This window comes from Acanthochromis polyacanthus, chromosome 22, assembly GCF_021347895.1.
Source record: "Acanthochromis polyacanthus isolate Apoly-LR-REF ecotype Palm Island chromosome 22, KAUST_Apoly_ChrSc, whole genome shotgun sequence".
NCBI classification, from domain to species: domain Eukaryota; kingdom Metazoa; phylum Chordata; class Actinopteri; family Pomacentridae; genus Acanthochromis; species Acanthochromis polyacanthus.
In genome coordinates, this window is record NC_067134.1 from 3,147,609 (window position 1) to 3,168,528 (window position 20,920).

At 42.6% G+C, this 20,920-nt stretch overlaps 1 protein-coding gene across 1 annotated transcript in view; it reads left to right on the plus strand.

Annotated features, from left to right (window-relative positions):
- LOC127530226 (NACHT, LRR and PYD domains-containing protein 3-like) overlaps window positions 1–20,920 on the plus strand; it is a 499,749-nt gene that overhangs the window by 469,938 nt on the left and 8,891 nt on the right. The window lies entirely within an intron of this gene.

Consider the following 20,920-nt stretch of genomic DNA (forward strand, 5'->3'; position numbering starts at 1 on the left):
ATGGTGTTGCAGCAGGCTGTGAGGAAGAGTGAGAAGGCATTAAGTGGCTCTGCATCCTCTGGCTTGATAGGTGTCCAGTCCAACACTTTGTTTGTGTAGGCTACAGCGATTTTGTAATTATTTCCAAAATGCTCTTTTAATAGCTGTTTGGCCTTTTGGTAGCCTACATCTGGCTTCATGTGCAGGCAGCTCTTTATTAGCTCCTTCGGCTGTCCTTCAGTGAACTGCTCTAAATAGTAGAGGCGGTCTTTAGAGCTTTCAGTACGAGATTCTACACCATGTTCGAAGGCTCTTATAAATGAGTTGTAATTCAGAGGATCGCCACTGAAAGTAGGAATGTCCAACGGGGGCAGTGTCATCATTCTCTGTTGTTTTATCATTAGCTCCATTATGTCATTCTGTCATGCCATAACATTGCAGAGAGTCTCCACGGTATGTTCATCTGATGCAAGGTCACCACTGGAATGTGGAGATATGATGAACTGAGGTCGCAGTGGTCTAAAGTCACCATTTCCATTCTCCATGTTGTTAACTTGAGTTTGACTGACAGGTGAAGGCATATAATCAGACGCAATAGTCCTTCCACCTAGTGGACTTACATGTGAAAGTTGTTCACATTCATAGTTTTCTAAAATTTTGAGTTTTGCATTAGAGACCGCAATAGCAATTTGTAGATCCAAAGCTTCTCTTTTAGCTTTCAGGTAAGCTTCTTGGCGTTCCAGATCTTGCTTTTGTTTAAGAGCTGCAGCTTTTGCAAGCAACTCTGCTCTCTCCACTTCAGCTTTAAGTCGCACAGAGGAAGCATTGGACACTTTGCTTCCAACAGCTGAACGACGCTGTCTGCTCCTGTGGCTTTTAGCCGCCGAAGCCAGTGATACACTGTCCACTGGCTGTATGTCTGCATCACATTCTTTAGCTTGCTTAGCACGATCGTCTGCTGCCTTTATCCACGTTTCCACTTGCTGCATAAATCCACGAATGCGCGTTAACTTAGGCTCAAACCATGACCTTTGGTCCTTTTCTAGCTCCTCTTCACACAACAGGTGTGTTAAAACATCATTTGTCTTGTTGAATTCAGCCGGAGAGACTTGATAGTCCAAACGTAACTTCTGTTTAACGGTGTTTATGTTAGCATCGTCCTCCATTAGCCGTTCAATCTCGTTAGCCTGGCTAGGTAGATAACCCAACATAGCTTTCCTGGATTGAGTTAAACGATGCACCTTTTCCTCCACAGCTTTCTCTGTCATTTTCAACATTCTCTTTCCACATGCTAGTCCCTCAGAAACTTCATCCATAATGCCGGCTAGCATAGACTTAGCAAAACTACTGCCGCTTACCGCGCTGCTCTCATTTTTTTTTCTTTTTCCACAGTCGATTCTTTTCCTCGTTGTCCACAGAAGCAGCCCTCCGTTTCCACAGCCTTGTCCGTTCCAAAGATCCTTCTTCACAGTGAGAAAGAAAGGGTTTTCTGACTATGTAGTAGGTTTTCCAATAAAACCTTCCACTGGAGCTTATGGCTGACTCGTGTTGCAAAAGCTTGTTTTCCACAAAAGTACGTCTTCTCACATTTATTGAACAAAACACAAAAAATAGAAGACATGTTCTCTGTCCAGACACGGCTTTAAATTTGCATAAAATCTAAACTGTTTCAACACGTTCCTAACACGACACTAGACAACACGGTCAGAAAACCGTGAGCTCCTCTCTACTCTCAGGCCATCTCCTACCGTCTCTAGCATCACACAGATAGCCGCTCTTTCTTAAAGTGACAGGCTCCTATTTTTGTCCCTAGCCTCCATGAACACATTAACCTGAAATAACCAAAGACTGTGTCTGTCCAAATCATAACAATGCAAATGACACCAAATTAAACGTGCAAAACTGTTCAAATACCACAAAGCAATAACTGACTAATAACTGAATTAATATTGTCATCAGTTAGCACAATCTATGCATTCTGCACCTATAGTATGTTTTATTTATTGTTTTTGATGTTTTTAATGTTTTAATTTATTATTTATTGCTTATTGAACAGCACTTTGTCTCAGCGGCTGCTGTTTTAAACGCACTTTATAAATAGAGTTGAGTTGTTGTGACACATTTAAAACATTAAATCAGTCTTTTATTCCCTAAAACCAAATCAGTGTGTTTTATCAGTAAATATCATTTGTGTTTGTCAGGCAGTTCTAAACATGAGTTGTTCTAAACATGAGTTGTTCTTATCAGCAGAACTTCAGTTCAACAGTTGTAGGATGGAAATGCTTTGAACACTTGATTTTTCATCAACACATGTAGAACTAGAACATTATGTGGAGCAAATGTTTGTGGTCAGACAGAAGTGGAACAAGGATGTCCATCCACACTCATGACTTCCATTAGTGATCAAAGTCAGAGCAGCATAGAGACGACATGGATCTACAGAGCTGAATACGACCACCAGCAGCTTTTAGGATTCTGCCTCTTTATTTGGGATGTTTCTTCCATGTTTCACTCTATAATTCCAATGTCTGGATATTGTGAAGAATTAAAGGTCTACCTATGATCTGAAAATGAAAAGATGAACTCTATTTAGTCCTAGAAGGTCATTGTTCTTCCTCAGATATCTAAAACTAAAGTAATATTGATCCATGAGGACCAGCTGGACCAGAGATGGTCTCTGTCTGAGCTCTGCACGCCTTCATTTCTTTCACCATTTACTGTCTTCATTTGTCTCATTTTAGGAGTTTTCTGTCTTGTTTATGTTGTTTTCTGTTTTAATTTGTATAATTTTTGCAATTTTGGAAGGCTTTTTAAAAAAAAAAATTCTAGCTTGGGGTCTGAATTTGTCTCTCTTTTTTTTTAAACCATTTTTGTAATTTTGAGTCTCGTTTTTGTCGTTTTGTGATGGATCATCATTCTGCATTAATGATGAACCAAGATGGCAGCCAGATAAACTCCTTGTTTGTGATGTCTAAACTTTTATTGTCTTGTAGGATTAACTGCAGTACTGCTGCTACACAGCAACCTCCACCACACCAACAACACAACTGTTCATGAACTGCTGACATTTTCTTTGACTTTATCAGGGAGACACCATGACGTCAGAGGTCCTCAAAAACATCCTGGATGATCTGGATGATAAGGAGCTGTCTGTATTCCAGTGGCACCTGAAGAAGTCCAACAACGTTCCAGGCCTCAAAGCCATCAAAGAGAGCAAACTACAGACACTAGACAGGTGTAAAACTGTGGATGTGATGGTACAGACTTATGGACCTCAGAGAGCTGTGCAGATGACCAGGGTGATTTTAAAGAAGATCCACAGGAATGATCTGCTGCAGAGGTTTTCTGTCAGCAGCTCAGGACCAGAAGGTCAGTGACAAGACAAGAACAACATGATATCATTAGAGTCAGAAAGATGCATGATGGTTCTGCTAGTTTGATAGAGTTCAGGTTCTGCTACAGTTTGATAGAGTTCAGGTTCTGCTACAGTCTGATAGAGTTCAGGTTCTGTTACAGTCTGATAGAGTTCAGGTTCTGTTACAGTCTGATAGAGTTCAGGTTCTGTCAGTTTTTCCTGAGTCCACATTAAGGTCAGTTCTTCTGTAAAATCTACTGATCAACCCTACTGACTGAATGCTGCCCCCTGCTGTTTAAACCTTGATAGAACACCTAAATTAGTTCTGTATGAGCTGACCTTCTGTGGAAGCAAAGCATGTCCTCACCTGTTCTCACCAAATTATGAGTCGATCAGACAGTTTCTGAAGATTCTTCATTCATTCTGTTTAGCTGGGAGTGGTCCTGCAGTTTACAACCAGAGGGAAGCTGACCAATCAGCTCTCAGTAAGGACAGAGACATGATGTTGAAGCAGCTGCATTCCAAATCACAAACCTTTAAGTTTAAATGCATCCTACACAAAGCATTGACTGTGTCCTGCATAGAGTTAGAACATCCTACTTCATACTATGGAGCCTTAAACTGTGACTATCCCAGTCTGTAGTAATGTGGTGTCATCTGACTGTGAGTCTCAGCAGCTCAAACTTATTTCTGTTTCCATGACACACTGTTAAGTGCTGTGACTGTTCATAGAATGTGGGTCAGAACGGCCAGAAAAACATGTTAGCTTTCATTCTACAAAATCAGTTTGAATGCTGTAGGACATCTGGGTGTTTCTGACATACTACATTTAACATAACATGTACTGGAACATACTACATCTTTTTCTGTGCGTACCATCTGACATGTTATTATGTAAGACTATGGAACATTACGTTCTATTTTTAAACCATCAACAACCTCCCAGTGACCTACCACACTGAAAATGTCAAGTCCTCAGAGGGTTTGGATGGAGCAATAAGGCAGCCATGTTGGCTGACTATTTAAGGGGACACTGTTGCTGCATCCTGTGCTTAGCTCCACCCTGGATGACTGTGGCTGCTTTAAAAAGACAGACCTTCTTCCCTCTATAGCAGGATGATGATGAGGTGAAGCCAGAACACTCTGTTCTTCAGAATGGTCTGGATATGACAGACTAATGTCAGAGGAACATTAAGTTTTACTTTGAAGGAGCAGTTTGGTGTCAGAAAACCAGAGTTAATCAACACCATAAACTCATCAATAAATGTCAACATAAAGTCCCTTCTAAGTCTGTTGTAGCTGAAATAAATAAAAGCAGTAAACAGTGGAGAATATAACATGTGATCTCTGTCTGTGCATTTCAGTGATGTTGGAGAACCTTCAGAGAACAGAGAACCTTCCTCCTCCACAGCTTTAAGTGTTTAACCCATTTCTGTTCCCTGAAAAAGGACTTTTTTAAAATACTTCTGAAATGTACATTACTTTCAGTTTTGGGTAACCTGACCTTTTTTAAACCTCTGGCATTCACCACTTACCTTTGTTCAATTTTAAGCTGTTCATTGAACTTGAACTCCTTGAATTTCAATGAAAAACTGGGATGTTCTAAAGGTTCTGACCGGTAGTGTACTGATAAGGACCTCAGGGAGCCCAGAACAGGCTGCAGGTCCAGTTCTCTGTTTTTAGGTTCTATTGTCTAAAGCATAGGTGTCAAACTCTGGCCCGCAATGTAATAATATTTGACAGTACCAAATAACTACCAGAGCTGGCCCGCTGGTATTATATAGCACATGTACCGCTATTACTACAAATCCCAGAATGCTCTGCTGGTGTTTTAACACATCAGTCAGTTTGTCAATATATGTTCTTGTCCGTATCATAGACTGTCCAGTCTGTGCTCCATTCTTGTGTTCTCTGTACTCATGAAACATCATCAGTCAGAGACCAGGTACTGATCCAGTTCAAAGGAGCATCTGATCAAGAACCAATGAAATACCTGGATGTGGTCTGACTTCGCCCACATTATGGAGGATCATCAGACCAGACTAGTGAGGACTTGGAGCAGCCAAAAAACCCAATATCCCAATCTGTGGTCACTTTATCCAGATAAAGCCTGATTAAAATTTTACTCCAAAGGTTTCAGAGATGTGAGGCTCCAGAATAAACGGCTATGACGGTCAGCCTCACTGTAGCCGCCAAGAGCAGCCTGATGTCAGTAAGACTTTTAGAAATCTGCTGCTGCTCTGATGGTTCTACAGCGGTTAAACAGGGATATTAGCAGATTCTGTATATCTGTGGATATTAGTCGTTTTACCTTTATCTAACCGTCACACTTTTAATTGTTTTGAGAAAAATCAGTTTGAAAGAAGTTCAAGTTCACAACTTTAGATTGTTCATGTTTTACTCGCTCACTGACTGTGATCATAAGAACAGATAGAAATTAAAACATAGAATGTCATTTATTTACAAGTTTTGCTTCTGAATCTTTTCACGACTAAAGATGTGTGTGTGTTTTTGTTCTAGTCTTTGTAGTTCTTTATATTTGCTTTTAGGGATAAATTTAATTAAATAGAATTAAAAATGGAGACAAAAAGATCAAAATAAAAGCATCAGTTTTACTGCTTTACAAAAGATCTTTTTTCTGTTTTCATTTCTGCCGTGGAAGAGGATAAACGTTGATTATTCAACATGGAAAATTAAATTCCACTTATCAACAAATAAGCAAACAAACATGAAGATCAAAGTGTGTTATTAGTCATTTATTGAATAAAAAAGAAAGTTAGAATAGTTTAAAAGCCACAGGCAGAGCAAATAAAAGTGGAGAAAGACGTATTAAAATCATTGATCTTGTTCAGGAAAAATCAACCACTGCAATGAAAACAAAAACTAAGTTAGACATTGATTACAGCACAAGATCTGTTCAAAGAATTTAGACCATGGAAGGGTTCAAATACACCACAATGTGAGGAAAACCTCCTTTAACGGCCAAACACAACATTTATAGAATGAAACAGGCTAAAAAATGTTGAATTTACAGAGTTAAATGTAATCTGGATAGTCCTGGTGGGTTTAAATTCTACTGGAATCATATCGATGCTGAAAACATTTTGATCCAGAGATAGCTAGGGTTAAAATGAAATCTGTTAGAATTTGTGGATGACACCATAAATTCAGAATCTTACATAAAACTTGAAACATTGAAACGCTTGTTTATTCTAACAATGAAAAATGGATCTATCAATAAGACATAAATGACAGAAGAGCACAGAATACTTTGGAAAGAGTGATACAGATGTGATGAACTGACTGCCAAGTCCTCACACCTTAATCACATCAGAAAGTTATGGAGATTTATGGCAAGAAAAGATCATAATGATGGAAAACAGTTCAATAACAAGGATGATCTGAAAAATTAATGATTAAAGCACAGGACAGAATGGGTGAAAAATGGCTGCTTTCTCTGATTCAGAGCCAAAAAAAGTGAACAGAAGTGACTTTACATTATGGGAGATGATAAATTATTGTAGGATTTCTTGATATTTGTTTGTAAGGGTTTTCTCCACCAATTATAACCGTAAGATTATAATAATGTTTCTCCACCAATATTAATGTAAGGTTAATGTTTGCTCAAATGGGGTTAAGGTTTTTATACAGAATTATTATATAGTCTACCTGATATTCGACCAGCGAAGTATTTAGATTAGACAAATATAATAATTAGCATATGAAACACTTCTTGTTGCGGTGTCAAGAAGATCTTCAGGAATCATAAGGGGAATTATTTCGCTTGAGAGGTTATGTATAAAATTGAGGTAGCTGGAATCTAGACAAGTTGGGGACTAAGATGTGAACAACAAAACAATTGAGGCACTGAACTTATATTTATGTACATTTATTAAACTAAACTAAACAATAACAACAACAACACACATTAAGACAAACAACAACAACACAAAACGAATATAAGATGGTGAGATGTGAATGATGGGAAAAGGGAGGAAGAGAACACAATATTTCAATGTAACACTGGGATTAATACTACGCCTGAAATAAGATGTTCTGAGGGAAAAGGGATAAATAGACCACACCTGAAAGCAGCCGTGAATTTGATAGTAGGCTAATTTTTTAGCCTGTGAACTTTATCTTTGCAAAGATAATTTGAGAAAGTTGCACCAAGTTCCAGTGACTGAAAGGTACTTGCATGCCGTGATGAGGACGATGGTGATGATGAGGATGATGATGATGCTGATCGTGATGATGGGAATGCTGGTGATGATGAGGATGATGGTGATGAGGATGGTGATGATGATGATGATGCTGATGATGATGGTGATGATGATGGTGATGATGCTGCTACTGCTGATGATGATGCTGCTGCTGATGATGGTGATGGTGATGATGATGATGATGCTGCTTTGGTGGATGGTCCGGTCGGCCTTGGTTGATGTGGGTCAGAACAGCAGTGGACAGAGTGGAGCCTTGGAGTCTGTATTGTTCTCAGGTAGGAGAATTCTGGTGGTAAAAGAGGATTCTTCCAACGGAGGACGCTTGACTGTGATGGTGAAAGGGGACTCCAAGTGGGAAAGAGACTCCGGGTACCGGATGACCTCTAGAAACGAAGACTCCGATGGTGCAGGAGGACTTTACATGGTAAAGGAGACTCAAAGTGGTGCTTTTAGATGTGGTCTTTTAAAGTGGACCTTTGCATATCATTAACTCAGCAGGGGTCTGGTACATCCTCCATCAGGGAGGGCTGATGTCCAGATGTCCCTCACAGAGTTACATTTTCAGGTGATTTTCATAGTGTCTGTAACTTCAAGAATGTTGTAATTTGGTGAACATAATTTACCTAGATGCATTACTGACAGATAGCTGATTAAAATGACATCAAACATGATCATATGCGACTGGCAGACATGTTGAAATTATGACATTGACACTAATCAGGAGGAATAAAATATTAAAAGTAAGACAAGAGGTAGATTGATCATGAAGTCATTGAAAAGTTCACTTGTTTGGTGAAACGGATGTACATAAAAGGAGTTTAGTCCAGAATTGAGAGATGATTGTCTTTGTTGGTTCTGACTGGAGTTCAGAGTTCCTTGTCAGTGAAGTTGGGAAGTTGTCATCCCAGTCAGAATGTGTATTGGTGGCCATTTGGTCCTGATGTTGGCCAGATCGTGAGTGGGGGTTTAGACCAGTCTCTTGGTGAAGATGGGACTAATTTACATCCTGGAGGTCTGTGTGGGGACGTCCTGTAACGCCTGGTCTCATGCTCTCCTGCTGATTCGATACCTTGAACCCTTGTATCAGATGTGGAAAGCATCTTGCTTGCAGTGTCCTGGTGTCCCAGCTTCACTGATCAAAACAAGCCTCGTCTCCACTGTGGCTGTGAAGGTGTTAAATCTGTTCTTGTCCTGTTCCCCTGTGTAATAATGGCTGGTGGACCCTACAATTATTAAGTTCTGATCTTTTTGTCACCATTTTTAATTCTATTTTATCAAATGTAGCCCTCAAAGGAAACAGACAGAACTATAAAGACTCAAAAATACATATTTAAGTAGTGAAAGAAGTCCAAAAAAGATAACAAAATCTGATATTCTATATTTAAATTTATACCTGTTCTGCTCTTTATGGCCTGTGTATTGTATAGTATTAAGCTTTGCTTCCATATTCAGTGTTTAAGCAAAACTTGTTTGGGTCCATATAAAAAGGTTCATTGTTATATTTGGAGGAAGATTTTTTTTCAGTGAATATAAATGTTGGCCCGCAACTTAGTCCAAGTTTTAAATTTTGGCCCACTGTGTATTTGAGTTTGACACCTCTGATCGAAAGGGTCTCACCCTAATAGGAACTCTAAGAACAGTTTAAATTGGACTTGAGGAAACCCAGCTACCTTCTGACTGCCTCCATAGTAAACCATCTGATAAGACCTTTAGCTGAGTTGATCCTTCAGTCAGTTGTTTCATTTTCTTTCCTCCAAATGATCAGAGTAAGTTGCTATGTAAGTTGATATGTAGAGTTTAGGTTGAAACCCTCAGGAGTAAGTTTATAAAAATCTCACTCACACAATAGCCCAACTTTTTATTAGCCTCAAAAGTTGTAGGTGGTTAATTAAAATTTCAGCCTCTTTTCAGTTGCTTGTCTTTTTCCAACAACAACAACAGAGGTTTCTGTAGACACTCATCTCACACTATTCCTTTCATGTTTGACACAGATCAGACTGTTCCGGTACCCGAACCACGTCCCATCACATATTACCAACAGAAGCTTCAGTCACACTTCCAGGACACGTTTAAGGTTATAACAGAGGGGTGGGCATTAGATGAGCAGCGTCTGGTTGATATCTACACAGAGCTGTACATCACAGCTGGCCGGGATGTGCACATCAACACACAGCATGAGGTCCTACAGATTGACACGGTGTGGAAGCCATCAGACACAGAGACACAGATCCAACCCAGAGACATTTTCAAGCATCCTGCTGGAAAAGACATGCCCATCAGAACAGTGCTGACCAATGGGATTGCAGGGATTGGAAAAACATTCCTCGTGCACAAGTTTGTGTTGGACTGGGCCGAAGAAAGAACCAATCAAGACGTGCATCTTATTTTCCCGTTCACTTTCCGTGCTCTGAATTCACTGCAGGGAAAAGAGTTTGGTTTGGCAGAGCTCATTCATTTCTGCATCCCAGAAACTAAAGACGTCACAGTGGAGGCTCTGAATTACATCTTTACAGCTCTGCAGTCATCAGGAAACAGCAGCTACAAGAAGAGCAGATTCAAACTGCTGTTTGTGTTTGATGGACTGGACGAGAATCGCCTTCATCTGGACTTTGATGTCAACAACGCTCGCTCTGTGGACGTAACAAAGTCAACTAAAATAGAAGTCCTGCTGAAGGAACTTATCAGAGGAAACCTGCTGCGTTCAGCTCGTCTCTGGATAACCACACGGCCTGCAGCAGCCCATCAGATCCCTCAAAACCTCATCAACACCACTACAGAGCTCAGAGGGTTCAATGACCCACAGAAGGAGGAGTACTTCAGGAAGAGATTCAGAGATGAGGAGCAGACCAACAGCATCATCTCCCACATGAAGAAGTCACGAAGCCTCCACATCATGTGCCACATCCCAGTGTTCTGCTGGATCACTGCTACAGTTCTGGAGGAGCTGCTGAGAACCAGAGAGGGAGGAGATCTGCCCAGAACCCTGACTGAGATGTACACAGAGTTTCTGATCGTTCAGATTGATCACACAAAAGAAAAGTATGGTGCAGAGAAGAGCATTCAGTACATTAAGTCATTAGCTAAACTGGCTTTTAATCAGCTGCTGAAGGGAAACCTGATCTTCTATGAGAAAGATCTGAGAGAAAGTGGCATCAATGTAAGTGAAGCCTCAGTGTACTCAGGAGTGTTCACAGAGATCTTCAAAGCAGAGCGTGGACGGAAAGAGAAAGACAAGGTGTTCAGTTTCGTCCATCTGAGTGTTCAGGAGTTTCTGGCTGCTCTTCATGTGAGAATGTCGCTCATTAACAAAAACAAAAATGTGATGCCTTCACCACAACTGTCACTGAAGAACATTCGTCTGCTTTTAAGCGAAACATCTTCAACAAAGGTTCAAAAGATTTCTATTGACATGGCCCTACAGAGTCCAGACGGACGCCTGGACTTGTTCCTGCGTTTCCTCCTGGGTCTGTCATTGCTGACCAATCAGGAGAAGCTACAGGATCTGCTGAAAAAGTCAGATAGCAGCTCACAGACCAATCAGAAAACAGTGGAGTACATCAAGAAGAAGATCAGTGAGGATGTGTCTGCAGAGAGAAGCATCAATCTGTTCCACTGTCTGAATGAACTGAAGGATGTTTCTCTAGTGGAGGAGATCCAACAGTCCCTGAGATCAGGACGTCTGTCCACAGATGAACTGTCTCCTGCTCAGTGGTCAGCTCTGGGCTTCATCTTACTGTCATCAGAAGAACATCTGGACGTGTTTGACCTGAAGAAATACTCTGCTTCAGAGGAGGTTCTTCTGAGGCTGCTGCCAGTGGTCAAAGCCTCCAAGAAAGTTGTGTAAGTAGTTGGAGACTGAAGATCCTTTTTCATTTTGCTGCTGTTTCATCAGTATAATCTGCTTTTTGTCTCTTCAGACTGAGTGACTGTAATCTGTCAAAGAGAAGCTGTGGAGCTCTGTCCTCAGTCCTCAGCTCCCAGTCCTCCAGTGTGACAGAGCTGGACCTGACTAACAACAACCTGAAGGATTCAGGAGTGGAGAGTCTTTCTGCTGGACTGGAGAGTCCACACTGTAAACTGGAAGCTCTCAGGTCAGGACTCACTCACTTTGAAACTGATGTGATTTCTATCAGTGGATAAACAGCTAACCTGAGTACAATCATTTCTGCTGATGGGATTCATCAAATGAGCTTTTACTGAACTTAAGATAAGATAATCCTTTATTACTCCCCGTGTCCGGGGAAATTTCCCATGTTACAGCAGCATACAGCATACAGCAAGAGCAACAACAATAAACAACAATAAACAACAATATAATTATAATCAATAATTTTCACAATAGGTTCAAGAGTGTAGGATGGAAAAAGTGGCTTATGGAATGATGTAAAGTACAAAAAAGATTCAGTAGTGCAAGAACTGTGCAGATTATGTGGTAAAGGATGATGTGATAGAATCCAGTTTTATGTTAACATCAGCCAGTGATGCTGGTGTTATAAAGTCTTATAGCAGATGGAATGAATGACTTGCGATAGCACTCCTTGCAGGGTGGGTGTCTCAGTCTGCTGCTGAAAAAGCTACTTAGAGACTTCACAGTGTCATGCAGTGGGTGGGAGGGGTTGTCCCTGATGGATGTGAGCTTTGCATACATCCTCCTCTCACCCACCTCCTCTATGGAGTCCAGGGAACAGTCCAGCACAGAACCAGCCCTCCTGACCAGTCCGTTCAGTCTCTTTCTGTCCCTTTCTGTGCTCCCTGCTCCCCAACAGACCACTGCATAGAAAACAGCAGACGCTACTACGGAGTCATACAATGTCCGGAGCAGAGTCCTGCACACTCCAAAGGACCTCAGTCTGCTCAGCAGGTGGAGACGACTTTGGCCCTTCTTGTACAGGACCTCTGTGTTGTGTGAACTTGTGCAGGACTTTGTCAGGGTTTAGTTTTGACATGATTAAATCCCACTAATCTTTGTTGAATATCATGCCTTAAAGGTCACTACTCCAATCAAAGCATATATTCTGGTTGTGTACCGCCTACCAGGGGGTAATCTGGATGGCTTTGTCTCTGAAATGGACATGTTACTCTCTGACTTCCCTGATGATGGCACACCACTGATTGTCATGGGAGACATGAACATTCACATTGACAGACCTCAGGCTCATGACTTTTTGGCACTCATCTCCTCTTTTGCACTTGTACTGGCTCCGTCTCCTCCCACCCACAAAGCTGGTAAGGTCCTTGACTTGGTCCTGACTCATAACTGCTCCACAGCAGAGGTGACAGTTACTCCACTACACCTGTCAGACCTTTTCTTGGTAAAATTTGCGGCTGCCTTTCCACAATTGCAGACACCAACACCGATGGTCTCCTTCTGCAGAAACCTGAAGTCCCTCACAGCAGCTCAGCTGTCTGAGGAGGTGAGCTCTGTCATGCCTGACCACTCACACTTCTCCTCACTTCCTGTTAATGAGGCTACTGAAACACTCTGTTCCTCTCTGGCATCCTCTTTGGACAAACTCTGCCCCCTGGTGTCCAAACCGGCCAAGAAAAAACAACCAAGTCCATGGCTCTCTGAAGTTCTGAGAGAACAAAGAGCTGGACTCAGGGCAGCAGAAAGAAAGTGGCGTAAATCCCAAGAACCTGCTGATTTGTCCTCATACAAACAGAAACTTGCTTCCTTTACCTCCTGCTTGGAGTCCACAAAGAAAACTTTTTATCAGAACAAGATCTGTGCAGCTTCTGATTCCAGAAAACTGTTTATGGCGTTCAACTCCTTGCTTTCTCCTCCAGCTGCTCAGCCGTCCACTGAGCTGACTCCAGACATGTTTGCCTCCTTTTTCACTGAAAAGGTGGCTGCAATCAGCAACCAGTTCTCTGAGCCTGACCAGGCCACTCAGCTCAAACCCACTACTCCTTCACTCTGCTCTTTTACTCCTCTGAGCGAGGATGAGGTTTTCAAACTTCTTCTGAGCTCAAAACCTACAACATGTCCTCTCGATCAAATACCCACTAGCATCCTGCAGACCATCTTGCCCACAATCAAACCTGCAGTCACGCACATTGTCAACTCCTCCCTGGAAACTGGCATTTTTCCTGCTACTTTTAAACAAGCCTGCATCACCCCACTGCTCAAAAAGCCTCATCTCAACCCAGCCCAGGTTGAAAACTACAGACCAGTCTCATTTCTACCATTCCTGTCAAAAACACTGGAGCACTCAGTATTTAACCAGGTCTCTGAACATCTGCGGAACAACAACCAACTTGATCCTTTTCAGTCAGGCTTAAGGTGCGACCACTCCACTGAGACTGCACTCCGATCAGTCACAGAATCTCTGCGGCTGGTGAGAGCTGCTGGTCAGTCCTCTGTCCTACTGCTGCTGGACTTGTCTGCTGCATTTGACACCATGAACCATCAAATCCTCCTCTCCACACTCTCTGAGCTCGGCATCTCAGGTTCTGTCCTGTTGTGGTTCAAGTCCTACCTCACAGGCAGATCTTTCAGAGTGTCATGGCGAGGGGAGGTGTCAAGGTCACATGACCTATCAACTGGGGTCCCTCAGGGGTCAGTGCTTGGTCCCTTACTGTTCTCTCTGTACACCACCTCACTTGGTGCAGTGATCCGCTCCCATGGCTTCTCCTACCACTGTTATGCTGACGACACTCAGCTTTTCTTCTCTTTTCCACCTGACGACACAACAGTTTCAGCTCGGATATCAGCATGTCTGGCTGATATCTCCACATGGATGAAGGAACGGCACCTTCAGCTAAATCTGTCTAAGACTGAACTCATGATCTTTCCAGCTTTTCCATCTGTTCAGCCTCAGATCAGTGTCCAACTCCACTCGAGCCTACTTGTGCCCACAAACTCAGCCAGAAACTTGGGTGTCATGATTGATGACCAGCTGACCTTTAAGGTTCACGTGGCCTCAGTTTCTCGATCTTGTCGTTATGCCCTCTACAACATCAGGAAGATCAGATCCTTCCTGACCCAACAGGCCACGCAACTTCTGGTTTAGGCTCTTGTGATGTCACGTATTGACTACTGCAACTCTCTTCTGGCAGGTCTCCCTGCATGCACAGTCAAACCTCTACAGATGATCCAGAATGCAGCAGCACGTCTGGTCTTCAACCAGCCCAAAAGAGCTCATGTCACTCCCCTGTTCATCTCCCTTCACTGGCTTCCAGTTGCAGCCAGAATCAAATTCAAAACGCTCCTCCTGGATTACAAAACATTTACAAGAACGGCCCCAGCCTACCTGGATTCCCTGATCCAGGTCTACTCCCCTTCATGCCCACTTCACTCTGCATGTGAGAGACGCCTGGTTCTTCCAGCCCAGCACGGCTTGAAATCTCTAGCCAGACTCTTCTCCTCTGTTGTTCTCAAATGGTGGAACAAACTACCAAACTCTGTGCATTCTGCTGAGTCCCTTTCTACTTTTAAGAGACAATTGAAGACTCAATTGTTTAGAGAACACCTAGGCACTTAATCTGACTCCACCTTAGAGGTAGAATAAGTCAGGTGGTCCAAAACCTAGCACTTATATAGCGCTGACAAAGTTGAAAAAAAAGGAGGGGGGGGGGAGGCAATTCTTCTGCAACTTGATGGCAACACCTTTGACCAATCGCACTTGAAGCACTTTTTGCACTTACTACAGGTTTTTCCTGATGTCTGAATTCTTGCTTGTGTTGTACGTCGCTTTGGACAAAAGCGTCTGCTAAATGAAATTGTAGAATTGTTGATTTGCTTGAGATTCATGAAATGTGCAGCAAAATGTATCTGAAAGACAAAGAAGAAAAGAGAGAGAGAAACATCCAGCCAAGTGTTGTCCATCAGGTTTGTGTTGTGTTGTGTGTGCAGGCTGTCAGGCTGTCTGGTCACAGAGGAAGGCTGTGCTTCTCTGGCCTCAGCTCTGAGCTTGAAGACCTCAAATCTGAGAGAGCTGGACCTAAGCTACAACCATCCAGGAGACTCAGGAGAGAAGATGCTGAGAGCTAAAGTGGAGGATCCACACTGTAGACTGGAAACTCTCAGGTACAGACAGACAGACACTCTCAAGTACAGACAGGAACCTTTTAGCCTAGCTCAGTGCTTCTTAAATAGTGGCGCCCCCTGGGGGCAGTGAACACACACCACAGAGCAGGAGATCTGAAATACTACAACCAAACACACAGAAGACACAACGGAAAAATATTTAACAGGAATGAGAAGAAAGGCAGAGAGAGAGAGACGGAGACAATGAGACAAACAAAAATATCCTGAAAACTCAGATGAGGAAATGTGACGAAGCATCTGTAGCTCTTAGCTTCACTGTGATTACGGTGGGAGACGAGGACAGACCGCTATGTTTACTGAGTCTAAAAATGTTGTTAGTGGACAGCATGAAGCCAAATAAATGAAGACATCACTTCAACACATTACACTCCAACCACGCTGATCAGCCGCTGGAGTTTTTTCAGTGAAAACCTGCTGAATATTGCCAACAAACATGGGCTTCATGAATGCTACGTGGCTAAAGCAGAGAGCGCTGTTAGCATGATATAAGGAGGCATACCAAAGTGGTGGGTGTAAAATGTCCTCACCATAGCAGAGGATCGGATACTCCCTGCAGCATTAGACATGATCTGTGTCCTGCTGGAAGACACAAATAAAAAGTGTCCCTCTGTCCAATGACTCTGTGTCCAGACGTGTAAATGACATGGCTAACCATGTTCAGGAACAGCTGGTAGATGAAGTCAAAGACAAACGTTGTGCCTTTCAGTTCCATGAAGCCTGACAGCAGCAAAGACTGCTTGTTTGTGGCTTCTGTAAGTTTGGACACAACAGACTCCCTGTGTGAGGATCTAGTTTTTAGTAAATATGTCAGAGACAGCCACAGCTGAAGAGATGTTCTAAATCCTGGACTGCTTTCTGACTGAGAATGGGCTACAGTGGGAGAAGTGGTGTTTGCAGTGATGGTGCACAGACCATGGCAGGGAGGAGAAAAGGGCTTGAGGAAGTCATCCAGAAGACCTCACCTACTGCTGAGTGGACACACTGTGGTCCACAGAGAAGCTCTGGCATCAAGGCAGCTTTCCTCTGGATGAAGGGAGCTTGTGACTGGAGTCAGTTTTCTAAAGAGCAGAGCACTAAAACTAGAGTCTTCTCTGCTCCCTGTGAGGAGATGGGAGCTGAACATCAAGCTGTGCTGTTTGACTCTGAACCAAGGTGGCTGTCACCAGGGAAAGTCGAGTCCAGAGTTTCTGAGCTCAGAGAGGAGATCAGAATGTTTGTGAAGCAGGAAGACAAGAAGAAGTGTGAGAAAAATGGAGTGATGAAAAGTTCCAGGTGAAAGTGGCCTACCTGAGGGACACATTTGGATGCTAAATGAAGTAAATGTGCAGGTTGAAGGGAAAGATAAACTCCTCACTCAGGTCACAGACTAGATGAGCTGTTTAGTGGAAAGCTAGCGATGTGGGGCAGCCACTGGATGGAGGAGATACTGACTGATTGGAGAACCTGCAGGAATTTGTAGAAAGCAGCGGCTATGATGCCACCTCAGTGATTCCATGTATGAAGCAGCTTATTTCATGACTGATGGGATTGTTTAAGAAGTAGTTCCCTGAAAACAGTTCCCAGTATGAGTGGCTGAGAGATCCTTCCAGTGCTCCCACTGGTTCCAGCTCTGCAGAGGAGGAGCAGCTCATCAACGTGACGTCTGAGGTTCACATCTCAGACTGTGAGTGAATTGTGTCTGAGTGTAGAGAGGCAGAATCCACTCTGAGGGCTGTGGACGTTCTTCTGCTGATCTTTGTGAGACCGGCTTCTCTGCTGCTGGAGACCAGGTCCAGATCTTTCTAAACACTGAGCAGGAGCTGAGAGTTGCAGCGTCACGCTTCAAACACGCTTTGAAAAGTTGTTGGTTAAAAACGAGCTCATTGTAGCCGTTAATCCTGACTTCATCATTCTGATTAAAAATCAGCTCAATCAGTGGAAGTGTTTCTATGTTGAGCTCCTGAGGGAATGATGCTGATCACTTTGATTATTTATTGGTTTTATTTCAGGGTATTTTTCTCCATCAAATGGATGAATTAGTCGATTAAAATGTTTAGAGTTTCCAGAAGGATTAAATTTGTTGACTTTAAGGCTAATTGATGCATTTTAAACTAAAAAACGTTCATAAAGTTTTTCTTTGTTGGAAGTGGATCAAGAGTTCTTTCTTTTTCTTTGTTTTTAGTTTTCCTTCATGTACAGAGGTGTACTTGTAATAATTTCTAGACTAATGATGCTATTTCTAGCGGTGGTGGAGGGTAGGGGGCGCTAAATGTTTCCTTCTTCCTGAGGGGTATTGATCCTCAGGGCCAGAGACCCCTTCATTAACTTATTCAGCTGTCAGGGAATCACTGGACCAGCTCTCCGTCTTACGGGTCCGGTTCTACTGCCCCCTGAGATCCAGCTCAGAGGGATGCTGCAGAACTGTTAAGCTGGTGAACGAAGAAAATTCACCTAGCTTTCTCACTGCCTTCATCCAGACGCCCATCCCTGCATCCTCTGATAATTAATTTAACCGAGTAGCCACTTCGGTATAGTTAAACTTAATCACCAGTCACGCCTGTTAACGGCAGCTTTTCCTCTCATGGATCTTGCACTTGGTAAGTTCCTAGGTTTAATTCAGAGGTTATGGACATATAGACAACCTCCAGGATATGTTTATACAGGGCCAACCTGGCCCCTGTAATTAGGTAACCTTTTAGAACCTCTACTATTGTTATGCATGCAGTAATCTGACTTTTTACATCCAGAGCTAGATGTATAAGTATTTATTCAGGGATAAAAAATAGCACTTGCAATTTGTTGTCTTTAATTGCAGAATAATGCTTTATTAAAATATATTTAGCAGGGCAAAAGCATAGCCAATAAATCATCAGACAAATAATCAAACATTAGATAATATTCAACCCACTCATCCTAACTCCTAACTGGAACCATGCTTTCCTAAAAGAAGAGTAATAATCACCCAGATTACATCATTTGGAGACAGAGCAGCTGGCTTGGCCGTAGTGGACTGCTCACCTGAGACCCAACAAGTGTTTGAGACCCGCCGGGGCCCAGGGGGAAGTGGACGGGGATCCAGACCAGATTTAGATCTGCATGTATCCATTTTTCTTGGTTGGGCCAATCAACTTTGTTAATCCATTCTGGTGTTGTTCCTCATAGGGAAAATAGAGTTCAGTAATGTTCCTTCAGTCAGCATTATTTTTAGATCACAGTTCCATAATCCTCAAACACTGCAGAAAAAGCAGTACTTCCGTCCATAATTCCAACAGAACAGTTATTCCTTTGCAGATCATGTTGAATCCCCCGTCCGAGTTACGTGATAAAATCCCCTTAGCTCAGGGCATTTCTACCCTGGTTTGCATCGAGCGACTACCACCCAACGACTCCCAACTTGCGTCTGGATCAGATATAATTTATAGTGAACTGAACCTTTTGCATATGCAATGACTGCACCCTTAATTAACATAGCAATGACTTCATCTTCCCCCCTCCCAACTCGCACACTTGTACCATGCACCGACCGCATGACACCTCCACTTTTAAGGAACTGGAACTATCTATTTTGGACTGTCCAGTCAGCCCGTCTCCCATTTTCCAAACTTATAAAAATCCCCAATCTATTTTGAGTTGTATCTTTACGGTGAACATTTGACCCTGGTTCACTTTGCTTGTGACTTCTCTCCTCCTTACAAAGTTAAAACCCTCTTATTTTAACCTTTTTCAAAACTCTTTCTGAAACCTATCAAACCAGTAAAAAGGACATATTTAAAGAAACAACCAACTTATGAAAATGTATAAAGAAAAGACATTTCCCCAAAAAATAATCAACACTTCATCCTTCTGAATGAGGCACTCTTCTGATTTCTACACTGTTTCAAAATTAAAGAATATAAAGAGTAAAAAAGTAAGCATTTGGTTAATTCACACATTCATTAGGTTATAGCATATAGCATTATAAATCACAGGTTATAATATCATACCGTGCTCTCTCATTCTGCTGCCACTCCTTCATAATTCCATCCTTATGGCTGACTAGGGATCCCATATCCATGAATATTGACAGGGGCTGGACAGAAAACACCTGAGAATCAGTGGAAGAGAGAAACACCAAGAATGAAGCAGAAGAACAGTTAGCTCAGCTACACACCATGACTAGCCTAGCTTAGCATTAATGCTGAGAAAAGGGGGAAACTGTTACCCTAGATTAGCATTAATGCTGAGAGCAGAGGGAACCTGTTCGCCTAGCTTAGCATTAATGCTGAGAGCAGAGGGAAACTGTTACCCTAGCTTAGCATTAATGCTGAGAGGTGAGGAAACCTGTTAGCCTAGCTTAGCATTAATGCTGAGAGCAGAGGGAAACTGTTTGCCTAGCTTAGAATTAATGCTGAGAGGTGAGGAAACCTGTTAGCCTAGCTTAACATTAATGCTGAGAGCAAAGGGAAACTGTTAGCCTAGCTTAGCATCAATGCTGAGAGCAGAGGGAAACTGTTACCCTAGCTTAGCATTAATGCTGAGAGCATAGGAAAACTGTTACCCTAGCTTAGCATTCATGCTGAGAAAAGTGGGAAACTGTTACCCTAGGTTAGCATTAATACTGAGAAAAGAGGGAACCTGTTAGCCTAGCTTGGCATTAATGCTGAGCGCAGAGGGAAACTGTTAGCCTAGCTTAGCTAAAAGACAGGAAGCAGGGTGAAGTGTTAGCCTAGCTTAGCATTAATGCTGAGCGCAGAGGGAAACTGTTAGCCTAGCTTAGCTCCAGACAGGAAGCAGGGTAAACTGTTAGACTAGCTTAGCTCAAAGACAGGAAGCAGGGTAAACTGTTAGCCTAGCTTAGCTCAGAGACAGGAAGCAGGGTAAACTGTTTGCCTACCTTAGCTCAAAGAAAGGAAGCAGGGTAAACTGTTAGCCTACCTTAGCTCAAAGACAGAAAGCAGGGTAAACTGTTAGCCTACCTTAGCTCAGAGACAGGAAGCAGGGTGAACTGTTAGCCTAGCTTAGCTCAGAGACAGGAAGCAGGGTGAACTGTTAGCCTACCGTAGCTCAAAGACAGGAAGCAGGGTGAACTGTTAGCCTACCTTAGCTCAAAGACAGGAAGCAGGGTGAACCAATGATGTATATATAGAGCTAGACCGCTCACTGCTCGGCGGACAACAGCGGCGCCATGGTAAATCGGCGCTGACTTCCGGTAGTGGCAAGAAGCTCCGGCGTGCTATTTGATCCTGTGTGAATACACCAACTTCAAGGCCTGCTTGAAGACAATATGTGTTATGTTGTGGCTTTTACTGTTAGCAGACAATAAAATCTCTGTCCTAGGCACGTTTTCACGGCAAT